Genomic DNA, 14,092 nt, shown 5'->3' with positions numbered 1-14,092 from the left:
AACAAGTTTCATGTTTGCAAAAGGATTTTGATGATCTCAAATCAAAAAGTCTGATTTTAGAAGCCACCCAGCACACAAACACTGCCAAAACCTGAACAAAACACCCTCAAAACATCTGAAACAGGGCATCCACATCATCACCATTTGAAAATAAAGCTCCATGTGCATACTGAAAGCACATATCCCATAAGTTGAAGCGTAGATGGTCGACAATGAGCTCTACAGGGGAAGAGCAATCTTTTGATTCCCTTTGGTTTGTACAGCTTCTCTCTTGTCATACTAGACTTTTCAGTTTGGCTTATGCTGATGGTGAATGCAGCCCCCACTTGGGAATTCAGAATGGTAATTTTTCCCCCACTTCCCTTGAACAATTAAACTGTGATCTGCAATGCAGCAATAATTTACAACGTGGCTCTAGGCAAGGAGCCTACTGCAGCGTCTCTGTCAGAAATGCTATTAGCACAGCTAATATCAAGGTCATCCTCAAAACCTGTCAAGAGCATCTATAGCAGTTCCCCATATTTTTGCATATGGTTGAGCTTTAAGGTTGATTACGTTAGCAGATGCACATAAGATCTGATTTTACTGAATGAGGTGTAACATTCATTGCCAAATTATTTTAATGGCTTAGGAAGCAGAAGCTCCAAACAAACATATCTCCAACAGAAACAATAATGCACAGCCTCACTTAAAAGTTTGCAAAGACAATATGCCTTCATGCTATGACATATAAAGTATTTTGGAGGGTCCTAAAGGAACGTGAAATTGTGACCTCTCTATATTTTCTTCCATACCACCAAAATGAACTAAAAACATAAACCAACTTGTTACTTCAATTAAATGTAAGTTTTAGGCAGTTGGCAGTAAATTTACTTTTATATAAATAAATGTTATCTCATTACCAACAATCTCCATTAGGATCTAGCAGACCATGAAATAGACTTCGCAAGATCAAGCAATGTGCTAAGGCCCAGAAAAACATTATTTAAGCTCCCAGCTTCAGAAATTATGAGGGAAATGAAGCACTATATTACAGTTTGAAGCACACACACTAAATAAGCCCTTTTAGTCAAGGCATTAGGAAAGAGAAGTGAAGATTACTCATAACTGTGAAAAGTACAGCTAGGTTATTTGGCACCTGCTTCTCAGCTTAATTTCCTACTGTTATTAACTTCTTGCACACTGAGCTTTTTGCAGAGGAGAGGTTGTAATACTTCTAATACAGGATAAGGAAGAACTAATTTTAGGCACTAGGAGAGACAAATATTATCTAACACATTTCCAGAAACAATTTTCCTGTTCAGAGGAAAAAAAAAAAGCCAAAACATTTACAGATCTGTGGTAAAAGTCAAAATAAAGCAAGAAAACACAAAAATATTGTTCTTAATGCTAACTAAAATATTAGCTTTTTCATTCTCTTTGAGTAGAAATAATATCCAGTTTATAAAACACATGGAGGTTTATATCTCTTCATGAGGCTAAAAAGATACATTGTCAGTTCACCGAAATAACATGGGATCACATTTCATTCCTTAGATGCCAAAAGACCTCTAAACCTCAAACAAAATGAAAACTAACAGCTAAATATAGTCCTGAGCCTTTGTATCCTCAACCAGCGCTTTGTGGGAGAACAGTGATTGTTATTGTTATTTTTATTCTGTACAAGAGTGAGCTATTGCACCTGACTCCGGACCTGGCCAAGACTTGAAAGCCTTATGCAGGGGGACAGTGGGTGGTTCAGGAAGGAGATCAGCAGAGGGGTTAGCGTCAGCCAGTTCACCTACAAAGGTGATGGCTGCACAGCCACACTGCCTGTCCATACAGGTTTTCATCCTTTGTCTGATTTCAGGCAATTCTGAAAAGGGAGCTGTGGCTTCAAACTTAACTGCACTCCTCAAGGTCTTTTGTCAACTCGTGTTTGCAGAGACGAGAGATCCAAATTCGTACATCCCGAGAGGGTAGAGTAGCAGAATTCAACCACTAAAGATTTTTGCTTGTCCATCTGACTGCACAGCAAGCTTCTCTCCTAACCACAGCACCCTGTCCTTGTCCTGATGTGGGATGAAAGGAAGGGGAGACCGACTTCTTCAGGGGCCTTGTGGGACACCAAAGTCCACACAAGTTCAGTTCGCTTACTACCTTAAGAAACAACCTTTTTCTCTTAGGTAAAGAACATATTTTCCAGTCAGTGAATCTGACTGCAAAAACCCCCACCATTTGATAAAGAGAAAGCATTGTAAGTCACAATAAGAAAGCTTTCAAAATTCTGTACAGGCACTTCTCCCAGCCTCATGCTTTCTTGTATCTGTATTAAAAATAATCAGGATCAATTTTTAAATTACCATTTAATATGACCTTACATGTCTAATGATTGAAACCAAGTGTTGCGACACTGAAATCAAACCATCAAAATAAAATTATAGTAAGGATACTAGTAATACAATAGGTTCTAGAAGTGCATTCAAATATAGATACATACATGCTTTAAACTGTCCATAATTAATAAATTAAACACTTCTGTGAGAATTTATGCTGCACATTCATTTCCTCCAGCAACTCCAGCGTTTGTTTTGCAAAATATTAACACCAATCCAAATTCTTTCCAGAATTTGCAGTTATTTGCAGTTATTCTGTGCAGTTGGCTTCTATCTTTATATCTATACCATTACTATAAAATCAGAACAAAGAGAAAACAAACGTCATTTGTTTGCCATGCTAGCGATGTTTATGGTGTTAGCAACTTTACATGTAAACTCTAGGCATTATGAACTCTGTATTCTTTAAAAGGAAAAAAAAAGGGGGGGAGCCTTTTTTCAACCAATTCTCTATATTCTCTCCCCCAAGTGACTCCAAAAAGACGCTCTCTCTTATCTATTATACTATTTCTCCCAGGTCACACTCTTGAAATCAATTGGAAAGCTTCTAAGATGGAAGATCTCGAGAGCTTACGACTAAGACTGTAATTCCTTTGGGCGATTATAGGTTTTTCAGCTTTAGCTGATAAACAATAGAGGCCAGAAAAGTCAAGGCATGCTTTTACTGAACCTCATGCCCTTGTTCCTGCAGCTCCTCTGCTGCGCTGTGTCCTGAAACAGTACACAGAGCTGGTAGCAAACACAGCCCAGCACAGCTGCTGCCTCTCACTGTTTTCTTGGTTCAGCTTCCATGGACACCTAGTATGAGTTGTACATCATCTGTGGGACTCAAAGTACAAGAACACATTCTCCACCACTGTTTATTGGCATATTTCAGGCAATTTGAAATAAATACTAAACTGTGCAGCCCACAGAACCTTGTGCTCAAATAGCACAGCCCTGTGGAGGTGCTGAGGTGAGAAGGAATCACTAAATTCTATGGGGAGAATTTTAAATTAATGCTAAAAACTCAAATCCATTTGAGAATAATACTGTAGGCACTAATTTATTGGTCTTTGAGAGACATAAGCTTGCTCACTTCAGGGCTCTCCAAAGAAACTGTACTCAAAAATCACACTGCTGCTCTGAAGTGGATTTAGTCCTTTTAATGACTTCAGACAAGTCTGACTGATTCTATCTGGGTTCCAGTATAGCTCCTATCATCCAATTATCAAAGTGCCTGGAGCAGTCTCTCAAGAGTTAACTTCCATTCATCCCCTCCTGCCATGGGTAAGTCAACCTTGCATAGCTCTTTCCCACAGAGCTTTTCTCAGCCTGTCAGAAAATATTTCCCCTTCACCTCGTTATAATTAGGTCATGTTCAATAAACCACTAGTCATTTGAGATCAGTTTATCATCTCTCCTAACAAGACAATATTAGCCCCAAAATCTGAGAGACAAACTAAGTCTAAATAAGGCAGTTGAAATTAAATACTGTCCTTGGGTGTTTTCCCTGCACAGGCAGCGTGTGTGAGCCCCTCTTTGGCAGTTCCTCCTGGACTGGTTTTGTGCTGGCTCTGGCCAGGACAGGTTAACTTTTCATGGCAGCCCATACAGTGCGGGGGTTTGGGTCAGTGGCTAAGCTGCACCCGACAACCTGAGCATGTTCTGGCTCACACCCTGTCAAGAAGCCCTTCTCCATTTCCCACTCTTCCCAGCCAGGAGGAAGAGGTTGGTAGGGGACAGTGCCAGGACTGCCGGGGACACCCCGCACCACCTCATGCCATGCTCAGAGCTTCAGCCAGCAGAAAAGGAAGAAGTGGGGGCCCAGGCCCAGGGGTCTGATGCTCAGAGACTGGGCATCACTCTGCGGGTGGGCAGTGGGGAGTGGATGCCTTTGCATCACAGGGGTTTTTTCCCTTTCTTTATTAAAATGTTGTTTAAGTGTCTCATTCTTGCTCTTCCTATTCCCTCCCCCATCCCATCAGCCATCAGCCCAGGCCTATGGGATGTCAAGCAACATCACTGCTCAGGTGCCAAAGTTACCAGACATTTAGCACAGATGTTTCAACTTCCTTCCTCCCTTGGAAATTACTCTGTGTCATAATTTATGGAATAGAAGTCATAGGGGCAGAGGGACCCAACTGCTGCTGACTTTGTGCCTCTGAGCAATTTGCCTTTGTCCTTTTAAAAATACTTCCAGAACTGTTTCTATCCCCAACAACAACAACGCAGTTTCAGTGCCATGTTACTGAATGACCCCTTGCACATATGTTTGGCAAGGAAATGATAAACTAACCAGAGGAGCCACTTCTCCAAAATACCAAAGGCAGCGAGGGTAACATGGGCTGGCACATAGCATGAAGGAATTTGCAAACCAAAATAGAAAATACAGATGCCATATATTATCCAGCATTATTGGCTACATCACCTCATCTCTAAATACTCAGGTTTAAAGGACCTGGTTGTTCCAGCTGGCACATGGGTGATAACATGCACCTTCATTAACCATCTCCACTAGAGATGTTTTTAAAAGTTGCAAATAAAAGCACAGTCTGACAGCAGCAGAGTGAAAAAGGGTTTAGTAGCTGTCAAAGGCTTTCCAGAAAAAAGCGGGTAGCACTACAGATTGTAGGGAGCTGGCTTGCTTCAGGGACAGATTTTTCTCAGTTTTGCTGGGAAAAAAAGTAATCTGTGTTTACCTGCTAAAAGGCAAAGTGTCTCTGTGGAACAGACCCGTGGGAACCCCAGTGACCACGTATGAACGCTTGGCGAAAGTGACAGCTCTGCACATCTCTCATGGAGCATTAATGTGTTGAATCTGAGATGCGCTTTCTTTTACTGTAACCACATTTAAAGGTTATGAGCCATATGTAATGGAAGTGTGACATTTCAGGAAACAGTCATCTCTCAAGTTCAAAATACTGAAGAAGAATCTTTTAAATTTTAACCAGCTCTCCTATGTGCACACTACTAGAACAATCACTTTTAATTTTTTCTTTTTAAATCTCATTTGGGAAATAATAAATGAGCATCCCACATTCATACACATCCCTTGTGTCATAAAATCTATGCCAGTAAATTTGATATCCACACACAGGCATTTTGTTTTGTCTGCTTCTTTAGCAGAAATCCCTGACTATCTTTTCCCTTTATTTTCTTTTTTCTTTTTTTAGGTAATATTGCAAATTATTTCCAGAAGTAGGTTTTAAATCACTATTTCAAAGAGCCTCTCCATGAATTAGGTAAGAATTTAGGTACATCAGAGGTGATATTCAGACTGCCTTTCAATAAAGCCAATATCTTTTAAAAGAATCCTGTTATGCCAAGTTCAAATAAGGCTTAGTTTCATTAAGGTTAAAATTGTAAAATAGACAAATAACTTTTTAAATTTTGAAGCAATAAAACTGACTTTGTGTCTCTCTTGTAATTCCAGGGAAGAGCGCACTACACCTTCTACTAAGCTACTCACCTCATCTGCAAGTCTATTTAGTTCTTTCCTAACTGAGATATTATGAGATATGTGAAAAGGATAATGTCTTTTACTAAATCAGACTACTCAGTTCACTGCCCTCCTTCAGTCAAATATTATTCCAATTGTAAGAAGTTGAAGAGATCAACCTTTTCTTCAAATGAATGTCTGATTATAGACTTAAGTTGGTCGAGAAGCAAAATTTAAGTGGAGCCACCAGCTTCCACACTTGTTATTCAACAGCTGGATACAAAACACACAGAGGATTTTTATCTCTAAAATTTGCAGAACATGTTCTTTTCACTATTATTAAAGCCTTTTAATTGCATGACCAGCTTGATGTAGTCATAATAATAGTTTCCTAAATATTTCATTTGGTTTTAATTTTCTCTTCTGGTCATAAAATCTAAAAACTAATGGACAACAATCCCAGTGCATATTGAGGTTATGTCAAATCTAGACACAATGAATTTCCTCTCATGTCTAATAAAAAAGGTTTCCTGAAAAGATGCGAACACTTAATGGTCCTCAAATGCATTTTAAAATAACACAAATGTAAACCTGATTCTGTGGAACTTTGCTTAAACACACGCTTGAAATGGAAGTTTAAGTGCTTTGCTGAGTCCATCCAGCGCTGCAGCACGGGGAGGATCACAGCGCTGAAAGGTTACCCTTTCAAAGCCACTTCGATTAGGCCAGACTTGTTCTGATCCTTTCAAGCTCACAGTAAAGCACCGGAATAAACAGAATCAAGAGCAGAAATAAACCTTCCTCTTCTCTCCATGGCAGAACAAGGAAATGCTACTGCGGGAACCTGAGCTACCTTTTCCCCCAGGGGTTCGCACTGTGAAGCTCTGTAGAGGCAAGTGTAATCATATTAAGGTACGGCACGTAACCGCATTCGCTTCACAGGATTGTAAACCTACATCTAGGAGCTGAAGAAAAACTAAGAGGAATCCGTATGCATAAGCTGGGAAAAAGGTAGGGAAGGAGTAAAGCTTTTCCATGTACAGGGCCCTAGTGAACCTGATTCAGCAATATAAATTTCCTGAAAATGAGTTCTGGGGCCCTGATTTTTCATGTATTTTACATTTCAGGATGAAACAGTTCTTTGCCACCTCTCAGCCTCTCTCCTGCACTTCAGCTTGCTATAAAACTTCAAGCCCACTCCTCAGAGGACTCGGACTCCTCTGAGCCTACCCACTTCAATTTTCCATCTCTGAAACCCAGTATGTGGAAAAGAAACACACTGGAACTGTATTATGAGGCTCCTACCAGGCCTGCAAATGCTTCCTGCTTTATAGGTAACTGAGTATACAGATGGTATAGTACAAACCTTGAACATTCACTCCTCTGTGAGAGACATTTTGTCAGTCCAGCCACTCTCAAAAGCCCCAGATACAACACTTCACTTACCCCAACAGATTCTTAGCAGGCTTAAACAATTTCAGCAACATTCAAGAGTTCCCTTCAGGGAAAGCCTTGGCCTGGAAGTTTGCTTAAAATCCCTATGTTGTACACAAACTGCAGTGATTTCTTCTGTGTCCTTCACTGCTGGAACCTCACACTTTCCTTGCTGAAGTGATATGAGATTCCCTACCTGCCCACAGCCACGATGCCTACACACAGCACAGAATGGTAACTGTTAGGTTGGTGAACTACAACAGCAGCTTCTCGTGCTGAGGAGGTTTGTTCCACCCGTACCTCCCTCCTGCACCTTTTCCTGATCCATCCGCATGCAGACAAATGCCTAAATTGTTCCTGTCTCCTTGCTTCTCTAGTTCTTACATGAAGAGGCTCAGCCCTTGCAGTGCCTAGCCATTACCCTAATATGAATTGTTCCTATGAATACCATTACTGATGTTACTACATATGTCTTGCAGAGAAAGATTTCTAACAGTACTATAAACAAGTCCAGGCTTTGCTTTGATGCATGTGAGCCTGTTCTTGAATACCAGTGCTAACGTACAACCTTATACACATCCCCTATCTATGATCTCAGTGCAGTAGCAGTCAATACTCCCCTTTTTGAAAAAGCTCTCTACAAACACCAGTCTTCAAAAACCGGTGAAGTCTCTAGTAACATACAGCACCTACAAGTAGCTCAGCAGTAAGGGAAATTCAGCCCTTTGATCTTAAAACTCCACACAAACCTTGAAATCCTGTATGTCTTCACAGTGCTGTTTTAGTACTCAACTACTACTTCATGGAAAAGCCAGGTGTAGATACATGTCCCTTAGGGATATGGTTTAGCATAGGATGGGAACGGTTGGACTTGATGATCTTAAAGGCCTTCTCCAACCTTGTGATTCTGTGATTCTTCAGCGGGGGTAAACGAGTGGCAGACACGGCTGTGTCAGGCTGAGCCACGGTGACCTGCACTGCACCCGCAATGCGGTACACGTTGGCACAAGAGGAAAGTGCTGCCTTGGGGTAAGGAGCAGGAATGAAGTATGTTTGCTGTGGGTTTGGTAGAAGAGCTCACAGAACCTTTCCCCTACTTTTCTGGACTGTCTTCAAAACACAGTATTGTCTTCCAAGGACTTTTGGAGGAAGGACTTCTCTGGTACAGGGCGGAAGAACAGCTCAGGAAGTCAGGGAATTCAATACTTAGACATTCTAGGATCTCCCCAGGGATTTCGAAGGCCCCATGGCCACACCAGTGCTTGACTTGATTCAGTGCAAGACCATCCCCTAGGTACCTATAACAGGGCAAAACCTTAAACACCCCACACCTTACCAACTGTCCATGAAGATGGGTAGGTGAGATGGTTTCAGAGACTTTCTTTTTTCCTTTTTAATTCCAAATAGAGACCTTACGCACAGTGAACCAGAGGAAGTGAGAGGATTATTGTAGACTGCTGCACTATTTTAACTGGCAATTAACACACCTATTATTTTACTCAATCTTTTTTTCACTAGAAAAATGGGGTTTAGCATATTCAGCAAGCAGCATAAATGCTGCAATTTTGCACATTCAGCTTTGAAAATGTGGCCTGTAAGTATTAAAACCTTCCCAAACAAACTGGGAAGGAAAAAAAACTTGACACAAACTGAACATGTACAAAGCAGGATGAATAAAAAGGCTACCCATGAACATTTTGACTCCAAAATTGTAATCAATATAGAGAATTGATAAATTTTAGAAACACTGCCTGCTTTTAATGCCTTTGAATGTGTGCAAAATTTTTCTTAAGAGCCAAAATTACTTCAAAGTTTCTCTGACACCTTGGACATCTATTTGAAATTACAAAAGACATAATGAATTTTAGACTGTTGTCTCATTTCCCCCCATGGTTTGTCAAAGTGCAGAAATGTCAGGGGCTATTTACAGTTATCTGTAAATAAGACAACTAGCAAGAACCTATAGGGATTACCAAAGAAGAATGGGCTTCAGCTAAATATATCATTAAATAACCCAGAACTTTGAATTCACACATTTGATCTGGTAGAGGAATCATCTGACCATACATTTCAGCCTTCTATGAATTACTGCTCAGTATCCCTTTAGATTACAGCAACCAGTAGTCAGATATTGGTTAAAAAATGTTTTCTAGAAACTGGACTCAGTCGAGTCACTGTAATTGCAGAGGAACCTGTAAGAGACACAGCTGTTACCCGAGTTAAACAGGTTTCTCTTGAGCTGGAACCTGGCAAAGGCACACCAGCTACCACCTCCACTGCAGGCTTCCTTTTGCAATCTCCCGCTTTGCAACCACCAGAACTAGGGAATAATAGATCCCAAGCTGTTTGAGCTCTGAAACACTGTGGAAGTGAGGCATTCTGCTGCTACCTGCCCACCACTGCTCTTACATTTTCGGTTGCCTGAAGGGCAACCACTGTGCACCAACACTTGTCCTTAGACTCCTTTGTCACTAGCTAAGGAAAAGCGTAAGTCAAATTTATTCTGGTTTTGATTGCAAAGCAGAAAACAGTTACCAAAAGGAAACTGGCAGAAAAGAAGATCAATATCTACCTGGAACTCAGGACAATTATGGGCTGTTGAACAGATTTCCTTCCATGGACATCTCTCAGCTGCCTGGACTGAGAGGCTATTTCAGCAGACATCCTCCCCTCATTGTTTTTTCCTTGGAAGAAACAGCTCTTACCCTGGTTCATGGTCTTCTAATTGTATTTTTTTTCCTTCTTACTAAATATTGAGCACAAATGAATCTTAAAAACAGATCCTGACTTGTGTGTGTGTCCCCCCCGCCCCATACCTGCTCTTCCTGTGATTCTGTATGCTGATATCATTGTATACCAGATACACATTACCATGTGTAGCTCACAGGGAACAAAAGCTCTTCTAAACATAACCTCTTTTCTCTGGATGACTTCCCATTGTGTGGGTTTTTTTAGGCACGGTTCGCTCACCTGCTTTTTCTAACAAGCAGCTATGGTCAGCTTATAACAGCACTTCCTTAATCACTGTGTGCACTTAGAACCCATTAATCACTAAGATGCTGTACTGCTAATACTATTTTCAACTTATCCCCAGCATTTTTACAGACCTGGAACACATTGCTGAAATGGGCAGCTATAAGATGGTGCCACATTTGGACTGTGCAGCAACTTCTTCCCCAGTCACACTGTCTGTAGGGAACCCACCACAAAGCTGTAAAAGGGGAAATGACTTGAGAAATGTTTCCAACATTAATTTAGAACTATGACAGGAATGAGTTTTTTTAATAGATACTTACTGTAACACACTCTTGTGTCACAAGGAAAGACTCAATGTCACCATTACACGGTGATCATAAATTACCAGAAGATCTTCTGTAGACATGGAAATCTCCTCGATGTCTTTCGCAAAAAGTCAAGGCCCATTTTCTCACCCAGCTTCTAGCTGCTTGCCTATTCCCACGGTGCAGTTTCCCCACATGCCTTGACATTTCATCCTACAAGTTAGAACTGGCCAGAGAATATTAAATTTTAATATTGATTTTTAATAACATACACAATGGGAATAACCTCTCTACTTGGAAGACTATGAATTATGAATGTTTCTGAATTACAGTAAGATGATGAAGACATTGTTGTAGGTAATAGACGTAACTGCTGTTCTGATGCAGCCCAAGTTTTCCTGCCCACACCATGACTGTTCTAGTACCTGAAAGTAACATGGGTTCCCCTCCTTTACCTTTACAAACCTGATGTAATGTTAAGAAATAGCCTTGAATTAATTGTACACGTATTTTTAAAGTTCCACCTTCTCTGGAAGGGAAGATGGGAAATGACGACAGAAAAAATGTTTAAAAACAGCTAAATAAAACCAAAAGCAAGCAGATGCAAAACAGCTTAAGAGATTCAGAGGCTCCTTTCCCTGTCCTTGGAAAAGGGATGTCATTAGCAAGGCAAAGCACTTCTACAGAAGGCACCTCTATCCTGTGAGCAGACTCCTGGATGTCTGATTTAAATCACACTGCAACTTTTAAAAAAAACACAAGGCCTCAGTCTTTAGGCACTCAGAAACGATCCAAATGTCACAATCCTGATCAGAGCTGCTCTGAGTGTCCCCGCTGTGCTTATACCAGTATTCATAGTCATTTACAGTTCCCCTTTAACCTCTACCTCCTCCACCTCAAGGCATTTAAAAAGATTCTGGTATATACTTTTACAAAATTAAAAATTAGAAAAAAAGACTAAGGAAAATATTGCTAATGAGATCCTGTGTCCTTTATGTATTTTCATCAGAGGCTTTCCTCAAGAATATTAAGTAGGAGGGAGAGACAGACTTTCCTTTGTTTCTCTTCAGCTCCCTCTTAAGATTTTGTGCCCATTAAAAAGGATACAAACTTAGACCTGTTTAAATGCATTTTGCTTATTCCTTAAATCTTGTCAAGGTAAACCAAATCACATCATGTACATGTGAGACCAAACCCAATCTGTGTTTTAAACTATTGTGAAATGCTTCAAACTAATGCATCCAGTAATCGAAATACATTTATCCACAGTGTGGGCTCCAAAGGAAAATAATACAGTAATCTAAGCTGGCTTTGAAAAAAGCTGTGAAAGCTGCTTTAAAAACAAATGGCATAAATGACCACAGGTGGCTACATTTCCATCATCAGAACCCTCCACTTACAGGTACCTTATTTTTCAAAATGTAGACTTAAAAATTAAGAAAGATTAACTGTAAGGCAAAAAAAGCAAGGTCTGACTCTTGCCAGGGTAACTCCTTAGCCACTAGAAATCTGAAATCTTGTCAGGAATGGTCTTCAAGTCCAAACTGCACATCTTTAATTTGAAAGTTATCTTCCTTGACTTAGACATCTGCTGTTAATATTAGCTAAGTGGAGTTCTGCCAGTATCCATTTAAACCACATCAGTTGTTCATGAGCCATCTCAGTGTTCGAATACCTGGCCCTGGACCATTGGGAAGAGTGAGGTAATCCAAATGCACCACTGCTCCACAATTACCAAGCATTTCCATGTCTTAACTCACCTCTTTAGTTCAGGTTTAAGATCACTGAATCTGTTGTGAGACTGTAGGGCACTCTTACAGTCTAGTAGCTTCTATAGATGGAGGTACAAGTTAGAATCATTTTCATACAGACTGACACCTCCGTCTATAGATGATGTTTTCAAAGAGGCCTGAGGCAAAACAAAGATTGTGTTACACCAGATGAGACAGGCCATACAGGTCTCCTGAAGGAGGATTCTGTAATAGCATGAATAGAAATAGAGCCCTACAGTCTCACAACAGATACACATGGAAATGTGGAAACACTACGGAACTGCTGTGCTTTACCACTGTAACTTTCTTTGGCTGTTGCACAGATATATATAGACATATAGATATATAAAGATATATGTATGTGTTATTGCCCAGGTGCTCAGGCCCAGGTTCAGCAGGATCACAACTAACAGGTTGTCGGTTGGGTTTTTTTTTTACCCAAACACTGTAGAAACCTTACTGAGGCAGTACGTTGCTTGCAGGGTACAGCAGTAGGCAACACAATATACTTAGCCAAGCAGTACTCAGAGTGTGTATCATCTGGATCAATGTGTCTGAGCCACTAAAATTCTGCGATCCACTAAACATTACTCGGTATCTAACACAGGCTGAATTAGTAATAGAGAAAGCAAATTTGAACAAATTGTGATTCCTATCTATTCCATAAAAATCTTCAGGATGAAAACCATGTCCCTCTTAAAGTTATCCTTTTTTTAATTATTTCATCCCATGTCTGTAAAAGACCCGCTCTCTCTCTCTTTTCTTAGTCACCAATACAAAAATATTTTTCCCCTTTGTACAGCCCATATGCCTTCCCTTTCTCTGATGCTCAGCCTGTCTCCTTGTCATGATCACAACACAAGCCTGACATGACACAGTACCTTACCTGATCTGTGCTGCGAGCTATATGAGTACTACAGAGAAACCCACTGTCACAGCTACAACATGCCCAAGCAATTTGTCATACAGCAACAGCAAATCAATCTGCAGAATGGCTCATTGCTTAGACACCAACTCGTGTGTGGTCAGGGCTCTGGCAGCTCCTGGGGTAGTAATAAATCCAGACTAGCGGGAAGGCCACCAGAGGCCTGGTAGTACAGGCTTCTCTGCCGCCGAGCCAAGGCCGTGTCACAGCACTGCTGTTCAGCGCCCCGAGCTCCTGCAGTGCTGCTCCTCTGCAAGACACAGCAATCCCAACCACAGCAATTCTCTCTTTCACTACGACAAAAACAGGTACTGGGTAAATCCCAAGATCATTTATAATGCTTTACTTACCCAAGTTGTTCTTGCTTCTTCCATGCAGTGATACCATTTTTTGTTTCACTCCTCAAAGCACTGTTTCCAATTTCTGGACTTCTGCTAGGTTGCAGTCTGCAGCTGGTGAAGGGATACCTCTCCAAACCACCTAGCACAGCAATGTAATTTTGAGTATTTTACTACCTACTAAAAATGACACTGCTGGCAATGCGTCTAATGCAGTCCCAGGTACTTGCAATGCACACAAATACACTTCCCAGTCTGGCTAATGCAATGTAATGCTTCGTGTACCTCAGCAACAGAATACATTTTTTTTTGTTTGCATGGTAGAAGAAGCTCTGATAATCTACCAATAATGAGCAGTGCCACAGACCAGGACAGGTATTGCCCCAGCCAGGAGAGGGTAAGTGCAACTGTGATGGGATCCTTACACTGCATGACTCTTAGTGATGACTGACTAGAAAGACATCAGCTTTTGGAAATACATCACATGAAAATGATAAAACTCTACTTAAAGTAACAATTATAAATTTCTAAAAAGTTACCTTTGCA

This window comes from Gallinula chloropus (assembly GCF_964237585.1).
Source record: "Gallinula chloropus genome assembly, chromosome: 8".
NCBI classification, from domain to species: domain Eukaryota; kingdom Metazoa; phylum Chordata; class Aves; order Gruiformes; family Rallidae; genus Gallinula; species Gallinula chloropus.
The sequence above is the reverse complement of the archived record's forward strand: the minus strand, read 5'-3'. Positions refer to the sequence as shown.